This window comes from Lutjanus erythropterus, chromosome 14 (assembly GCF_056507025.1).
Source record: "Lutjanus erythropterus isolate fLutEry1 chromosome 14, fLutEry1.hap2, whole genome shotgun sequence".
NCBI lineage: Eukaryota > Metazoa > Chordata > Actinopteri > Lutjaniformes > Lutjanidae > Lutjanus > Lutjanus erythropterus.
This window is the reverse complement of record NC_139330.1, coordinates 2,690,798-2,708,151: the sequence shown is the minus strand read 5'-3', so window position 1 is coordinate 2,708,151 and position 17,354 is coordinate 2,690,798.

Here is a 17,354-nt window from a genome sequence, read left to right as displayed (position 1 = left end):
TCAGTGGATGCACACATGCACAGTGGGCAGTGAGGGCTGGTAGGAGGGGGGCGTAAAGCTGGCGAGAGTGTCAGAGGGTCTGTGCAGCTGGCTATAGTGCATTTTGTTGTAATGGCGTCCCAGTTGTCTTGTCAGAAATCAATGGGAACCAGGAGTCTCTGCAAGCACATGGAGGTCAAGGCTCCGTCTGCCTAAATATTTAATTCTGGGAACATGTCTGGAGCTTTTAAAGATGAGCGCACTGCCCTGTTTTCTCCTGCCATGGGCGCGTGCGGACACAAATACACACACTGCATCTTCTTTTTGGGGTTTACTGTAAATGCACCGCTCACACGCATGCGGAAATACAAACCATGCCAGCACAAACACACAGACACACTCACATAACACACACATTCATGCTTGGACGGCACTGCCTGTCCATCCTAACTCAGGTCAGGGCTGGGTTAAAATCAATCCTAATCAATTATTAAGAGGTCGGGTATCTCAGCAATGCTAAAAAAAGGGAGCCAGTGGCTTGAGCTGATGGATAAGAGTCCACTCCTTCCATTGCTGCCTTCCCTTGGACAACTTCTAAACCCCCCAGTAATCAGAGAAACATACAAACGTCTGTGATGAACGAGCAAAAACGGAAAGAACATCCATATATCTGATTTGGCCATGTGGGTAAGCTGATAGTCTTGTTTTTACTTTTTCACCTGGATGACAGGATTTGGACATAACTTGTCAGATTTGAGAAGAGGAAACGAAAGGAGATCTGCATCAGCTGTGAGAAACTGAGAGTTTGTACAAAAGTTATAGAAGGATGGAGAGAGACTGAAAATGAAAAGTTGAATTATATGATATAGGGGTGGGAGGGGAAGTTGTAAATTTGCCAATTAAGCATGAAACACACAGTGTAGTCGAGGGAATGCCATTCATTTTGCATGTTTTTGTTCATAAGTCAAAGTACTGTACTGGACAATATGGAAATTTTGACTGGATAATGGTGCTGAATAAAAAATTAAAGGATCACAGAAAAGGATACAATTCATTCTGAGGGTAGCATGAATATATGTACCAAATTTAATGTTGTTTTGAGACATTTTGCTTACAGTAAAACCTTGCCTGGCATAACAAGACTAAAAATGTGAAGTAGTCTGAAATTGACAACCAATCAGAACAACAAAACAAGTGACGAAGTTGTTTGGTACATTTCCAAGCAGTGCACGAAATGGCCTGGTCATAATTCTGTAGTAACAGAATCTCAGTCTGTTAGCTTGATGCTAATACATTAAGGGAATTACTATTTGTGTGCTAATAGAAATTAACATTGCAATCTCTATAATTACATTACTTTCATAGTTTGAGTCATGTAGTTCATTTGCTCTGTGGAAACAAACTGAAAGTCGCTGACTTTGTGTTGCTAACTCAGTCTGCAGATACTCTGCCTTCCAAACTCCACACTGACCTCAGGGTCTAAACTCAAAAAGTTCACTTTCCCATGTGAATATATATTCATTTAAAGGTGTGTGCAGTTTTTATGGGCTCTATTCATTTTGTCATTTAAACATAATTTTAACTTTTTAAAACTTTTTTTTTCCAAAAAGGCACAATAAAACTTAAGTTTTAAGTGCAATGTGTAAGAGTTGAATACATATTAAATCAGCTTCCAAGTATCGTGATAGTATCAAATCAGTCCTAATATGGTATATGGTCTTACCCCAAATAAAACATCTTTTTTGCATGCATTTAATTTAATTTCGGCATTTCGTCTGATGTGTGTCGTGGCTGGAGCCCAGCGTCAGCCGTGTCCTTCCCCCAGCAGAGGACATGTCAGGGTGGGGCCAGGGTGACCCAGATGGGCCTAGCTCCAATCAATGCTGCCTCGTCTTAAGTGTGATCACTAAAGACAGACGGACAAACACACATAAATGCACACACACATGCACAGATAGGATGGCCATGCCTTGGTCGATGGGCCCCTGGGCTGGTCTGAAAAGGCGTCACATCTTAGAAGCATGTCGTTCCAGCCTGATGAGCAATCTGCCTCATCAAAAGACCTTTATCCCAATCAATAAGGCTTTCGGCAAGGGAGCCCTGCACCGCCTGTCCACAGTCCCCACCGCACACCGCTCTGTGTGTGCCTGCATCTCTGTGTGTGCGCTCAATGGGGGATATGTTTGTGTTTTTACAATGTGCATGTCAGATGCAAGGTTGTCATTTGAGGCTGTACACTAATAAGAGGAGGGGATGTCATTATTTTTTCCAGCGATGATGTCTGCATATGCATTTCGCATGTGTGACTTCAAGTTCAAGTGTGCATTGGTTTGACGGCTGGAGTGTTTTTTTGGTGTTTTTGTTCTACTGGAGGTTTGTGACCGGATCAAAAGTGCTTCATTGTTATGTTTATGCATATTTGTCACTGATGGATCCAAACAGGAAAAATAAAATGCACTCATATGCTGGATGTCTGCCAGTTATGGTGGTCAAGCTCTTTCCCACTTTCTCTTTTACTCCCATTAAGTTGAGGGACCCAGAAGAGATTAACATGGCTAAGAATCTGTAGCCTAGCAACTATTTGAGGCTGTACCAAACTAAATTCTCATGTCAGCATGCTACATGACAATGCTAACATACTGATGTTTAACCAAATGTTTTCTTTGAAATGTGGTCTCAGGTACAATTTGCATCAACAGTTAAAATCCAACCACAAGAAGGTGGACTGGTATTGAGATCTTGCAACTTACAGGCCTTCTATACAAACACAACCTTAACATATGCTGTGTAGGTGATGATACAAGTGTTCTCAGGTACAGAACAACATTACTAATGTGACAGCTGGGCGGGGTGGAGGTGGGGCATTTGTACTCATTCACAGTATGAAGCAATCATACCTCATGTGAAAACACTCTAATAAGCTAACATATATCTATGTTTGACTCTTTCTTCATCCCCATGGTTACAGTAACATAAGCTTTCTGTTATAGCCTCGAAGCTCAAGCTGAGATTGTCCTGATGACATCACTATGACAACATGAGTGGTTATTTTTTTGAGACTTGACAAAGAAGTCATTACACAACTTTTACAGGCTGAGTAGACCAGTAAAAACTTAACCTTCGTGTATGAAGTTGGTTGAGTTCTGTGACGTGTTGTTGCACATGCATGTTATGTCAGAGTATGTTACTTACTCTATGATGACAAATTGCCATTCTCCGAGAGTCTTTAGCCTGTTGGCCGTTATAAGAGCGCTGCAAATTCATCTCTTATCTCGCTCATCCCGTATCTCCCGCAGGGGGCTGGCTAATTAACCCAATAAAAACACTAACCATTTTCCTAAGGTAAATTGAATTGACTTGTCAACAGCGTACGTCAATACACATGAGGAGCATTAGTACTTAGTGGGAAGAACGTTAAAGGTGGCTGGGTGAGCGTACAAAGAGAGCCTCGTAGAAGAACTGGTTTACAAGCTATCGTTGCTGGAGATCTGACCACTCTGAGTTTGGGGCGTGCTGATCGATTGGCTCCAGGTCAATAACTTTTGTGTCTAAATGAATATATCTAAATGATCTCAGTGTATATCGGGTTAAATCTTTTGATAAACAGGAGATGATGTGTCTTGTGTTTCTGGTTGTTCTTGGAGTTCACAGAGGAAGAAGTTGGTGGTTGGCATGTGTGTTAATAGACAATAGAACTGCTTTATCAACACAATATCAAAGCCGTATCTTCTCTGCTAGGAGTAGAATTCTAGTGAAAAAAAAAAGAATCCTTTGGCATCTGAAGTGCCACACATGCTGAATGATTACACATCTTTCATTGTATGGTATTTTTGGCCATAAATCTGGCCACAATTGTGAATTATTTGCAAAACATTCTTCTCTTCCATTCTTCTCCAAATGTCACACATGAAGATTTAAGACTGAGCTCCACTAAAGTCATTAAATTTCATTTTGATAGGCTGTTTCCTTCCGCTACAATTCAAAGTTGTGTCATTTTTTTAAACACACACACAAAAAAAATCACCCTTCTCATGCTTCCTCTGAGAAACATTCTGACTATTGGGGATAATGTTCATCTCATATTGGACTGTAAACTTTTTCTTAAAATAGGTCAGCATGATCAAGTTAATTATCAAGTTACCATATAGGATTTGGTTGTGATTGATGAGGTACACAGTTTATGATTTAACAATAAAACTTTTAGAAATATTACACTTGAACCTCAAAAATCATCAGTAGGTCCTTAAAACATCTAAAGATGATCTTGAAGAATATGATGATACATGGAGACGTATTTATTATTTACAACAAGGTTATAAAAAGGGATGTTGTTGATGTTTCCTCTTTGACTATTAGAGATAAAATACATATATATAGATTTATTTACATGGAGGAGCGCTGAGGATGAATTAAGCAGTCTCACAGTCTGATGGCGTGACAGCGGATACTTCTGTATCTCCTGCCTGATGCCAGCATGGTGAGCAGGCTGCGGCTGGGATGAGTTTTGTCTTTTAGCATCATCTGGGCTCTGCAAAGGCACCTCACCTCCCAAACTTCACTGGTGCTCTGTAGACGGATACTGATGTAGAATCCTCTATCCTATATTCTATTATAATTTAAATATTTGAATATCTATATCTCTTTTCTGTGTGTGTAGCATGCAGGGGGCTACAACTGCGTTTCACTGTGGAATACTGTATTGTATAATGACAAAAACCTTGAAGTGGGGTAAAAAGTTTAAGATGTACAAAAATGAGACTACTTTGAAAATAAATGTCTTTGTTCATATTATGAATTGTACAAACAGCATGTCCTTGTTGTTGTTCCACATTTCAATTTGTTTTTTCTTTTTTTTTTATCAGCTGTTCTTTATTCAAAACCATACAGATATTTGTGTCTTATCATCCTCATTAGTCAAACCTGTTAAACGCCCTTTTCTGATTTAATTAATTAATTTTTTGTGCACCAAAGAGGTGTCAAATTCTCCCCAAAGTAGTTAAAAAAAATTTAAAGTATAAAATACCAAGAAATGACCTCTTTGTCCCTAGTTAGAAAACATCTTGATTGGTTGATAGATTAACAGAGTGTAGTGTAGTGTGTGTAGTGCAAAAACATTGCAGCAGTAATTTATTAGTTTGAAAATGTAGAGAATAAAAACAAAACAAGAGCTAGAACTAAAAGAGTGACACTTTGTTTTTTACTTCTTCTTTCTTTCGGCCATATTCTTCCTTCCTTCTCTTTGTGTCTCTCCGTCTCTTCCTCTGTCACAGCCTCCCGCTGTCTGCCTTTCCTGCCTCATCCTGTTAATGTTAATAGCGCCGGCTGATGTTTTAATAAATTAAGCTTGATTAAGAAGATTGTCGCCCTTTTGATTCTAATGGGGTCTTAAACAAACTCTACCGTGATAGAATAATCAGGAAAAAAAAACACTGGAGGAGTGCGGAGTGTGTGTTTCTGTGTGAGATATGCGTGTGTGTGTGTGTGTGTGTGTGTCTCTGGTTGTGTGTTGAGAAGTGAGATCTGGGTTGGAGAGTGTGTGGAAGCACCCACTGATTCAGTGTCTTCGCTGGGGGAGTGTCAGCTGTGTGTGTGTGTGTGTGTGTGTGTGTGTGTGTGTGTGTGTGTGTGATGGTTTACGAGCGCTCTTCTCCCTCGACCATTAAGCTCCTTCCTCTGGTCTCTCCCTGTGGTAGTGTAATGACCTGCAATCAGCTCTGAGTGTATCTCCATTAAAAGGCCTTTTCCTTCCCGCCCTGCACCGAGGCAAACGGCTCCGTTAGAGAAATTAAAACACACAGGAGGCTCCGTTACGTCTCTAGTTATTACAGATCTATAGTTTCTCTTACTACCACCACCCACCATGATGGTTATGGTTTGGTTATTTAGTGGACTTAAGTGCAGAAATTCTGCCAATAGGGGTCTCTCTCACATTAAAGTACCGCTGTGTAAGATTTTGGGGGGATTTATTAGCAGAATATGGATTTTAATAATAATAGTTATGTTTCGATTAGTGAATCGTTGTGTTTTTCTTTATATCTACAGGGGGTCCTCTTCCCAGAGGCCGTCATGTTACGTGCATGTTGCACTAGCATGTTTCTACAGTAACCCAGAACCAACAAACCAAACATTGGCTCTAGATAAGGCATTTTCCTGCCACTATAGCTTCTCCAACACACTTTGAAGGGGAGAGTGCAGCAAGGTGTTTGCAATCTGCAAGCTCACCACGGTGAGGTCATAAAGTAGCATGGGATCATGGGAGTCTTCATCATTAAACAACCACCATAACAGATTAAAATCTATCAGATGTGTGCTCATGTTTACACACAGGGTAATGTAAATGTATTGTTCACGTAACATTTAGTCACATTCACTGGTTTCCTTCCTCACTCTCTGATGTATCCCCAGAAGTTTTTCCAGAGTTATAGCAACTAGCAGCAAATAGAACATGTACCATCAGCTTGAACAGATTTTTTTTGCGAAAGTTGGGAACCTATAAACTTCATCATTTACACATAATAGAACAGTATGTTTTACAGTATAGTCAAAATGTAACTGTAACATTTGTAGGAAGAAAAAAAATAAGTTGCAAAAACAAACTTGTATTTATGGTGGAGGGTGGAGGATAAATTGAGGACTTTCATAACTTCAGGAAATAAGCTGTTCTGAAGTCTGGTGGTACTGCAGCCAATACTTCTGTATCTCTTGTTACAACTTTTTCCTTTTTCAGCACGGCTGTGGTAGCTTTGCTTTATTTTTCAACATAAAATGGTTCCTGGAACATGTATCTGTAAATATACATCAAAATTTATCAACCAAACAAAAGCAAACTAATAAAATAACTATTCTTGTAAAATACCCAGACTAACTCCATGGGTTGGTCCCCATCAGTGGTGGACCCTGGCTGTCTGAGGGGCTGGGGGTGATTTGCAGTGGGGCACCAGAGGGCTGAAAGTCATGATGAACCTCTAGTGAAACACTGTGACCACAAAAGTGTGAATATTTAAGACTATTTAACCATTTAGAAGTAGAGGCCAACTAATTTTCTACCATGCTGGGCACGGTATCCTATTTTCTCCAGTTGAAGGGTGCCATAGAGGGCACTTTTTCATATTTTATCATTTTTATATTTATTTAGAGAAGGCCGCCCTGCAGGGCGACATGGGTCACCAGGGCTGTGACCTGACTCCAATTCAGGAAACAGAGCAAATTCAAAACGACTGAACTATTGAACTAAACTATTCCTCTGGCCTCCTCTTTTCCAGTCACGACCTTGCAACTCATATTTTTGTCCAAGTAAAATACTACAAATCAGTACTGTTTTTTGTTGCACTGTTATAAACTGACAACACATTCCTGTGATTGTGCCGGCAGCCTTGGGCTCAAGGTGCTTGGCAGCCCGTTGGTCTTTCTCTCTTAACCTCTTGACCTCTTCTCCGATGTGGTTTTCCACTGTACTGGAGGATTTTCAAGCAATTTCTCACCAATACATTAAATATTAATTCCAAGGGCAACCACACACACACACACACACACACATATATCTATATATATATTTATATGTGAAGTGTTTTCCTTTATAAATGAGAGCAGCTAAATACAGGCTAATATTTCAGTCACTGTGTGTTACACTAATCCTGTTGTTCAAACGCAGGATCCCCCACCATTTCTTATTAGCGATGTACACGGCCATCTCCCAGAAATTAATGACATCTATTTATGAGAAATATAAGCTAACAATTTAATGCTATGTGGGCAGCAGCCAGTCTGATTTTGTTATAATTATAACTTCCTATGGAGCTCAGGCTTTGGACACTGGCAGAGACCTCAAACTGAATTTCACAGGAAGCACATTTACTATTAAGTACTCACTTCATGACGTACTCCATTCACCGTGCATAGTCTATGGATATGAACAGAAACTAAAATACTACACCAAGTGGCTTGTACAGTAAACAGACATTCTAAAGTGTCTGTACACAGAGTTCCCACTCAATACTTTCCATTTGTCTATTTTCTAAACCCTGTGTCCTGCTCAGGGTCAAGAGGTGCTGGAGCCTATCCAGCAAAGTATCACCACACTACCACAGCAGTAACACATACTGTATGTACACACAAATAAACTGAGACTCGGGTAATAAAGAGTTCACAGAGTTCTGCTTTGAAGCAAAATCCCCGGTTATAAGGAGGTTTGACCCTGTCCACAGCGGTAGATTCATACACAGGCACTCCTGCTGCTTCTCTACACCGCTGGCATTAAAAAAGGTCATAAGTAGCCTTTAGTTAAAGGTGTTATCTCCAATATATTTACTGTGGTAAATCATAAAATGACCATATGTCATCAGAGATAAAGAAAAACATGCTAAGTTATAATACTTGCTGACAACAAAGGTACAGCTGTGGTGTTCTTTGAAGTTTCTCTTCTGGTCCATATTACTGTCGGCCTGTTTCACGTTAATTATAGTTCAAATTAATGCAGAATGTTTGTCAAATGAGTAAGTTTAAAGAACTCATACTATCACAGTGTCTATGCAAAACTCTTCAGGAGCTGCCATCGTTTGCTTGAGACGCTTCCATGGATGCTTCTCGCCGTCATCACGCCTAAACCACGGATGTAGCTGCAAGTAGTCCAACCTAAAATGGTGAATGGCTGCACCACTTTTGGCGCACACACAAACGTGATCTTGCGAATCCAGCTGCCTCACAAAGTAATCATTTAGGACCAGTGTTCCAAAATCACAGTTATCTTAAAACAGATTTAAAGCATGCATAGATCCAGTCAAAATATTATTTATTTATGTAGTAGCTTTTTTTAAACTCAAATGAAAAATCATAATGGAAAAATAGCTCGAAACGAAGTAAACGAAGTCCAACGTGCTTTTCTCTTTCAAGACATCAGCCCATGTTGTCCATGTTCTGCATGCAGACCATGTGGGTACTGTAGGGAATTCTAAAGTTTATTTTCTAGTCTAAAGAAGACATAATATTCTAAATTGTAGAGAATTCAAAAGATAGCCTCCAAGGTCAATCGATAGGATGTGACAATAGACAATCTCAGAACATACACATGCTTCAATGCACTGCTTCCGTTGCAAAGTGCCAACTTTTATTATTACCATAGCAACCTCTCCAACTTCCATGTTATGGCCGAGGTTGGACATTGGTGCTGAACCGCTGCTGACCACGTGCACAAACACTGAATGCACAGACATGATTGATGATTTCAGCATGAGTAAATACAGCCAATGTTGCAGGGGAATATGTCACAACATTTTATATCATGTTGATAAGAAATGTTTCTCCTGTTAGGAATAACCAGCAAAGACAATTTCAACACACTGATTTGTATTAGTCAGGTTTAAATTGTCTGTACGAGGAGGAAAACACACCTTGTTTGTGCATTCAAGAATGCACACATTTGCTGGCTCGTCCATATTTATCTGCTGCATGCAAATAAAATGTCTGTGCATCCATGTGTGTGTGTAAATGCCTGCTTACTACTGGGCGTGTTTGTCAACTCATCCATACTAATACTTCCACTATAATACCAGCAGTATTCTTCTTCCCTTCTGTCACAATAGCCTCATGTGACCTAGATTTCTTCTAGAGACAACAGTGCCTTTACAGAGTGAGGAAGTGAGAGGGGATCACAATGTATGCTTCTTCATATCTTAAAAAAAGTGGAAACTGTGGGGAAAAGAATGAGAAAGCAAGGAGGCTTTAAAAAACTCAAATAAGTTCAGTTTTCCAAGTTTTACTTTAGAAGATGGATAGTGAAAATTTACAAAGATAAACCAACTATGCACCACTATGTTTTCTCCGTAATGTGTTTGGTAAAGGAGCATATAAACATATTTTATGGAAAGAGAGCTGACAAATTCAAACATGATCATGCATTTAATATTTGCCATGCAGGGCCTATCACTAAATTTAATTCATTTATGTGTGTGTGTGTGTGTGTGTGTGTGAAGCCATTGTTTTCTGCTCAGTGAAGCAGTGCTGGATTGATGTGTTCCCAATGAAGTGCAATGACAATTAAACAGTAACTGACCTGCTATTTCCCTTCATTACCTCCCAGCTCTTCATGCTGTGTGTGTGCATGTGTATCTGTATATGTTTGTGCGTGTGTGTGTGTGTCTGTGTGTGTGTGTGTGGCTACAGATGTTGACAGCGAGAGAAACAAAGAGTCAGCAATTTCTAGAAACGTATACAGACAGACACAGATATATGATGCAAAAATATACACTCACCACAAAAAAAGAGACTCATTTGCATGAAGCACACACACAAACACACACATACACACGCTGGCTGATCAGTTACATGCTAAACACATCCAGCAGGTATAGGCCGCCTGCCTATGGCGGATTATTCCTGTAAACATACATTCAAAGCAGCATCGTATCATCGTTACCGTCCTGTCTGCATTCGCTGCATCTTGATTTTGTTTCCTTCCATTTTTGTTTCTTCTCTCTTTTGATTGTTTTCTTTCCCCCCTCTCTCTTGCTCTCTCTGTTTCTGTATCTTCTTCCCCCTTTCTTTTTTTTCTCCTCTCGCCGCCTCCCAATACACACATAAGGATACAAACATTGCCATTTTTTTTCTGCTGCACAAGTCCCACCACATATCCATTTGCATAACAATCTCCACTTGTTTTTCTGCTTAGATGGAATTCACAGCATGGTGCCGGCATGACTGAGACAGGGGTCATTGCTATGTATATCAGAGAGAGAGGGAGCGTTTATGGTAGTGAGGGGGAGAGAGAGAGAGAGGGAGAGAGAGGGAGGAGAGGGAGGGAGGTGGCAGTTGCAAAAATACACAACCAGACGCACAAACACTTCCCTAAAGAGACTCATTGAAATACATGCACTGACTGATGGAGAGAGGTGGAAATACACCCTGAAAATACAGACAGGCTGCACATCAAAGTGTCTGACTGTATACTGTCCTTTTACTGTAAAGCTGCATTAAAGACAAGAATCAGCTACGATTCTTTCTTTTGTCTGCAAATCAGACATTATGTTGATTATGATTTTAGGCTAAAAAACCTTTGATCAGTGAGATTATTCACCCCTCAATATAAACATTTCATTTCGTTTTATCGATGCCTTCACGTCTGAAAAAGCACAAGTGTAACCTGCTTTTTTCAGCATGACTAACTTAAATGTTCCCCAAAATATGTTTGCCAGTTTGTCAAGTTTTAATGGGTTTACACTGTCTGACATTAGCCCTCAGCTAACTGACTGAGTTATTCTAACAGTTTGCTTTGCTGCAATGAATGTCATTTTTGTCATTTCATATTTCCATTCAATGTTTTATTGAGGTTTTCAAATGAAAATTCATCCCCCTGAAAAAAAGAAAAAGTCAAACAAAATCTTAAATTTAATTAATCACTCAGATAACATAGAGTGCTGAAAGCCAAGCATATGATCTCTTTTTTTTGTAATAAATAATAGTTTGAGGAGCAATATGCCAAGACTTTTCTTGTTGTTATGTCATTCAGATTGCTGCAGGAACCCCCCATGTGTGCCTCCCTTTGTGCTCCGAAAACTTTTGAAATGCTAAATGCCAAAAATATGGGTTGAAGAAGAATATTCATGGGACCAAAATATTGTGAATTTTGTAAATCTCCTTTTTCATTAAGTTTAGACTTTTGGACTTTACAATGCACTGGAGTTATTGAAAATGTTTAGATCACACGAGTTGGAAAACAGTCCTACACATCCACCAATAGCCTACTAATAATATTAGCTTAATCTACAACTGTGCAGAAATAATGAGTGAATAGCCGAACTTTTCGTCAGTGAAAACTGGCCGAGGGGTCCAGAAAATAGCTCAAATTATTGAAACCTGTCCAACACAAAACAGTGAAGCAGCTGTGGGTGGTTCATGGTTTTGACAGCTCCTTCTGGATGCTAATGGAGAAACATGTCTAAAAAGACAATGTAATACTCATAGATTATGTTTGCTTGGAAAATATGGAGCTCTATAGCATCTTTTCACACCTGAAAATATTAAAACAATATCAATTATCTCAACTTCTGGTTCAGTCTGAAATCAGCATTTGATGTAAACATGTAAGCATGTTATACTACTTTTTTTTGTTTGTGCTTTCCTTCTATTTCAACTGCAGCTAATTTCCTTTTATACCATCCTCATTTATACAGTATATTATTATTAATATTTTTCTTTGTTGGTGTTAATTTAGCATTTTAATTATCTACAGGAGATGTTCAAGGTCTCACCAATTAAAACAGACTTTAAAGAAACAATATTACAGATATTTCTATGTCACATAGGGATTTTTAAAGCGAGTGACCAATGGGGAAAGCTGAATGTTTCAGGGCCTTTTCTTGATGAATCAGTGGAAATATTATACCATTTTGCTTATATATTTATTTTTTACATTCATATTCCCCTTTTCTTATCTGTAAAACTTTAATTACTATTCTTTAATAGTTTGTTTCTTTTCAGCCAAAAAATTTGAAGAATTTGGGAAGCAGAATCAGTCAATGTGTTGTGTTGTTTATGTTCACCTAAGGTGATGTGCGGTTGTGTGTGTTTACGCACACATGCGGTCATAAATGTGTGTGCGTGTGGTATCATTTTGATGTAAATGGGTCCCTGCTGCAGTGCTGAGTGTGATGGCTGCAGTCTGTTTCTCTAATGAGACAATGAGGGGAGCAGGAAGCATGCCCAACACACACACACACACACACACACACACACACACACACACACACACACACACACACACACAGTGGTTATGGATTCAGATAAATATACACAGTTAGAAGTGATGTGTGAACACATGCACAATGGTGGCAATCCAAACAGCAACACAAAGAAAGTGACAGGGTGACAAAGTAGAAAGAATGACAGCACGGAGGAAAAACAAACAAGACAGGCGTGGGCGATCAAGGCGAGTTGGAGTCATTTTTTATCCTTTATTTAATCAGGTACTCTCACTCAGATCAACATTCATTCTTCTCACAAAGACCCCAGAGTCAGAAAGTTGACCCAGAAGTGACAAAGAAAATTCACAACAGTAGTTCAGTGCCACATTCTGCAGCAATTCACAGAAATATACGGTAAAAGAAAAAAAAAAAAACTGTATGCACTTAAAGCACAATAATCTAATGTGCTTTGAATCTTTGCAGTTTGTGTTAGATTTGTGTAAGAGTTAGGTCAGGAAAGCTTTGCTGCAGGTCAGAGAGGTAGATGTATACAGAAAAAAACACTGGTCTAGCACATTCACTGCGGCACAAACACTGGATCCAAGGTATCATAACATTTGATTCAGGCAGAAGAATTCAGTCTTAAACAACAAAGACAGAGAAGATCATCAGCTGATTTCTGAGCTGAAATATTCACATTTCAAAGAGTCTAGGATGGTCTAGGTGTCATGATTTTGTCTGAGGGTGGGTCCACCGTGCCAGACAGTGAAAATACAAGCTTTATGGTACTGTGATGTACCATGTTGATCTGATGACCTCTTCTTCAGAACGAGTGCTCTAAATTTTCTAGTTATTTGTGAGTAGCAAAAGAGAACTCTGTCTTAATCTCATTGTACAACCCTGTGTTTTATAATAATATATAAATCTTATCACTGGCCTTTGGCTGTCATGCATTTTCAAGGTTCAAATGTGGTTTGAAGCGACTGCTGCCATCCAGGCTGTTTGAGGTCGACTAAACAAGAGAAGTGTGTAGATCAGCTTTGATTAGTTACTGAAAGGCTGTGTGTTGTGTTTGCTGCCACAGAAAAGAAATAAAAGTTCCCATTTATGTAAAATGTATATGCAGCAGCAGAGCTAACTAAAGCTAATTAGCAGCTATGAGTTAACATGTTGGTTCACGACTTCCATGGAGGCGTACTACGAATAACACAAACAAACAGATCGAGGCAGCAGTAAACCAGCTCTACTCTTGTGTTCTCTGTGTTAAAATGACTGATTTCACCAATGAAGTTTGGTTGAGTGATTTTTGGCTGATATACAGTGGTGTCCCCTCAGAAAAGGCTGTCTGACAACAAGTCAAAGCACTGAAAATATCCTAAATATAGTGTACACTTACTACCTTACAACCGCACTTTAAATAATCTGAACTGTCCTTTTTAAATGATCTGTAGTTGGTATGTTTCAATATTTTCAAAAGTTTTAATCATCATAAAACAGCACATTTCAGACAAAATATATTAACTACTGCAAATAAGTTGTATATGAAAAAGATTTAAATGTGTGTGTGAGTGTAAACATCTGTGCTAATGTGTGTATGTATCTAAAGCCCACACTCTTTCTCTGACTATTTCTCTATTTTTTCTCAGTTACTCTCTCAAACTTCTCGCAGACAAACACACACTTTTACTCGCTCACGCTGTCTCTTCCACTTTAGCCGTGTTTATCTCTCGCACACAAACACGCTCTCCTCTCCCCCTCGCTGTCACTCCTCCTCCCTCAGCCTCTCTCCCCTTCGCTCGCAAACACGCACGCTTGATCGTTATCCAACAGTGTCATCAATTATTAGGTCTGCTTTATGAAACCCCGGTGCAACTCGCCACCAAACGCTCCGTGTGTATTGCTATTCATAGTGGACACTGATCCCACACACTTTTTTTTTTTGGTTGCTTTGTCTTGAATGAAGGTTGCATCAGTTTACATCAGCAATAGACACAGTGGCAGGCTGGACCCCCCCACACACAACCCCCCACCCCTCCCAGCTGTGAGGGCAGCACCAACGTAAAGAGAGCCACAGAACAGACCACAGATCACATCACCTCAAATTTACTGTCTTTACATCTCTTATCTCCAAATGTTGGAATTGATTTGGAAGCTAAAGGCCTTTTAGCCTCATGTGAACCTGGGAGAGGCTCTCAGGCTGCTCCCTGTGAGAAATGGGCTCAGACAAGACAAAAAAAGGTTGTAAACATAAGTGAATTTAAATCACAATATTTTTACAATATGTGGCCCAAAGTAGCAATAACATCAGTATCATTTAATTTTATGAAGCACCACATGAGACCTTCATTCACTGCATTACTTCAGTTTTAAACGATTATTTGGACACAAGCAATGTGTCAAAAACAATTCCATCAGAAATCAGTCAATTCAGAGTTGTAATAAACGGAGCAATACAGTAATTCAGGTGAGGCAAATTAAAATTAAAAGTGACATATTACGCAGAAAACACTTTTCATGGTTTTACAGCAAAAATATGTGTTCCTGGTGTCTTGAAAGGCACCCAAAATATAAGATGTCATAAAGGTGAATGTCCTGCCCACTAAATACCTTGAGAATTATAGTGGGCGGAGCCTGCTCCCCTGAGCTGACCAATCAGAGCAGACTGGGCTTTTTGGGAAGGACTAAAACAGAGTGTTTCAGACAGAGGATGAATAGAGGAGCTGCAAAAATGACCAGTATAAGAAAAATAATTTGTTTCATGAACATCAAAGCCTGTAAACCCATTATATTAGAACCCCAAGTAAAAATCTGAATGCAAAAATTTGCATAATATGTCTCCTTTAAGTTTAGAATAGTTATAAGAATTTTACCCAGAAAATTACAAAATTCCTGTGTATCTACAAAAAGATATACACAGGATGATATTTGCTATAATATTTTGATATAAGGTGTCACATGTGATTGTTTTCATTTGGCAGCTAATGTCCATGATAACAAAAGTTCCCCCAAAATAATGAGATAAAAGAAAGAAAAACAGCCCTGTCCCCAATAAATGTTACAATGTTATGTCAATTAATATACCTGGCAAGTAGCAAAAACATTGATAGTTACTGATAATGTATCAGTAAAACATTAAAAGACAATGTGTTTCTGTTTGTTTTTTATGGATATATTTAGGCAATGGTACTAATGCAGAAATTTTTTTTATTAGCATTTAGCCAAAATCACAGTCTTAAACCTTAACCAAAGTGCTTTTATTGTCTAAACCTAATCTCAGGCAGGTGGAGGTGAACCCTGGATTCTGGTGTCTTGCACTTCATATGTTTTCCATCCAAAGAAACGTCATCTCTGAAAAATAATCTAGGCAGAATTTACATTTTCATGACAGCATAATTCTGAAAATAATTTAGTGATACACAAATATAATTTCCAGGCGACGGGGTTGAGAAAAACCTACACATACTTATTTAAAAGCACATATGGCCGTCACAGCCTGGATACACATGAGTATTCTCGATAATGAATAAGAGTTTCAACAAATTGATTTTTTTTATGGAACCTAGTAAGAGGTCAAGGCTTCTGCAGCCTCTCTGCTGCTTGGCAGCTGCAACATCTGCACATGTGCTTCACTCTTTTGTAGTTTAATTACATATGTTACGACACTCATACACATAGTTTTATTCATCCATACATACCTTTATACCGCTGACTTTCATCACATGACTTTTGTACTCATGGTAACCCCTAACTTGGATTTAACCTAAACCTAACCATGTAGTTTTAGTGCTTAAATCTAACCCAGCTGAGAACCTTTCACAGTGTTAATCACGTTAAACCAGACAGTGGGAGGGGGGGGACTTTTCATTGACATTTATTTTTAATTTACATAAATAATGTAAGTAATGCAGCGTACGTAAGTTACGTTACATACATGAACTTAAGCAACAAAGTTACATATTTACCAGAGCTGCACGATTTGGTAAAAAAGTCATATAGGCATATGTTATAATGGCTGAAATTGTGATTGTGATACAATGATCAGTTTTACATTAAAATTGTCATATTTATTGAGATCTGCACCTAACAGACACCCGGAGAACAGGATCTTTAGGCCAGGTCATCTCTGCAGCACTACAGTACCTCATTATAATACTGTTTTTTCCCACATTATTCCTTTTTCAGGATTTTATTGCAATTGCAAATAATTGTGCACTCCTAATGTGATTCTTTCCCAAACTTAACCAAGTAGTTTTTGTGACTATTTTCAGTTTCATCCAGACACTGCATATTTATTATTGCTTTATTTGTTATTACAACCTGAACACAGACCCCAGCATGTGCAAAACTGTCACCGTAAGGGTACTTACCTCAGTTTGAAGTGTAAGGCCACTAAACAAACACGCCTCTGTTTGGGCTGCCTTCAGGTTCATCCTCTGCAGCTAGTAAATCCATGTTGCAGGCTGGGCAACCAAAACAAAGGTGTCATCACATCACAACAGTCAAAGAAGTCGTGCGTAGAAAAAGCATCCACAAAAATAAATTGAGTTTAAGCAGATGTAGCACTGATTAATTTAACATACATATCATATCTAGAGCTAAAACTATCAGTCAATTAATGCAATAGTCAACTGATATTTTGACAACTGTTTAGTTTCAGTTATTTTCAAGTAAGACTGCCAAACATCATCTGCTTTCAGCCTC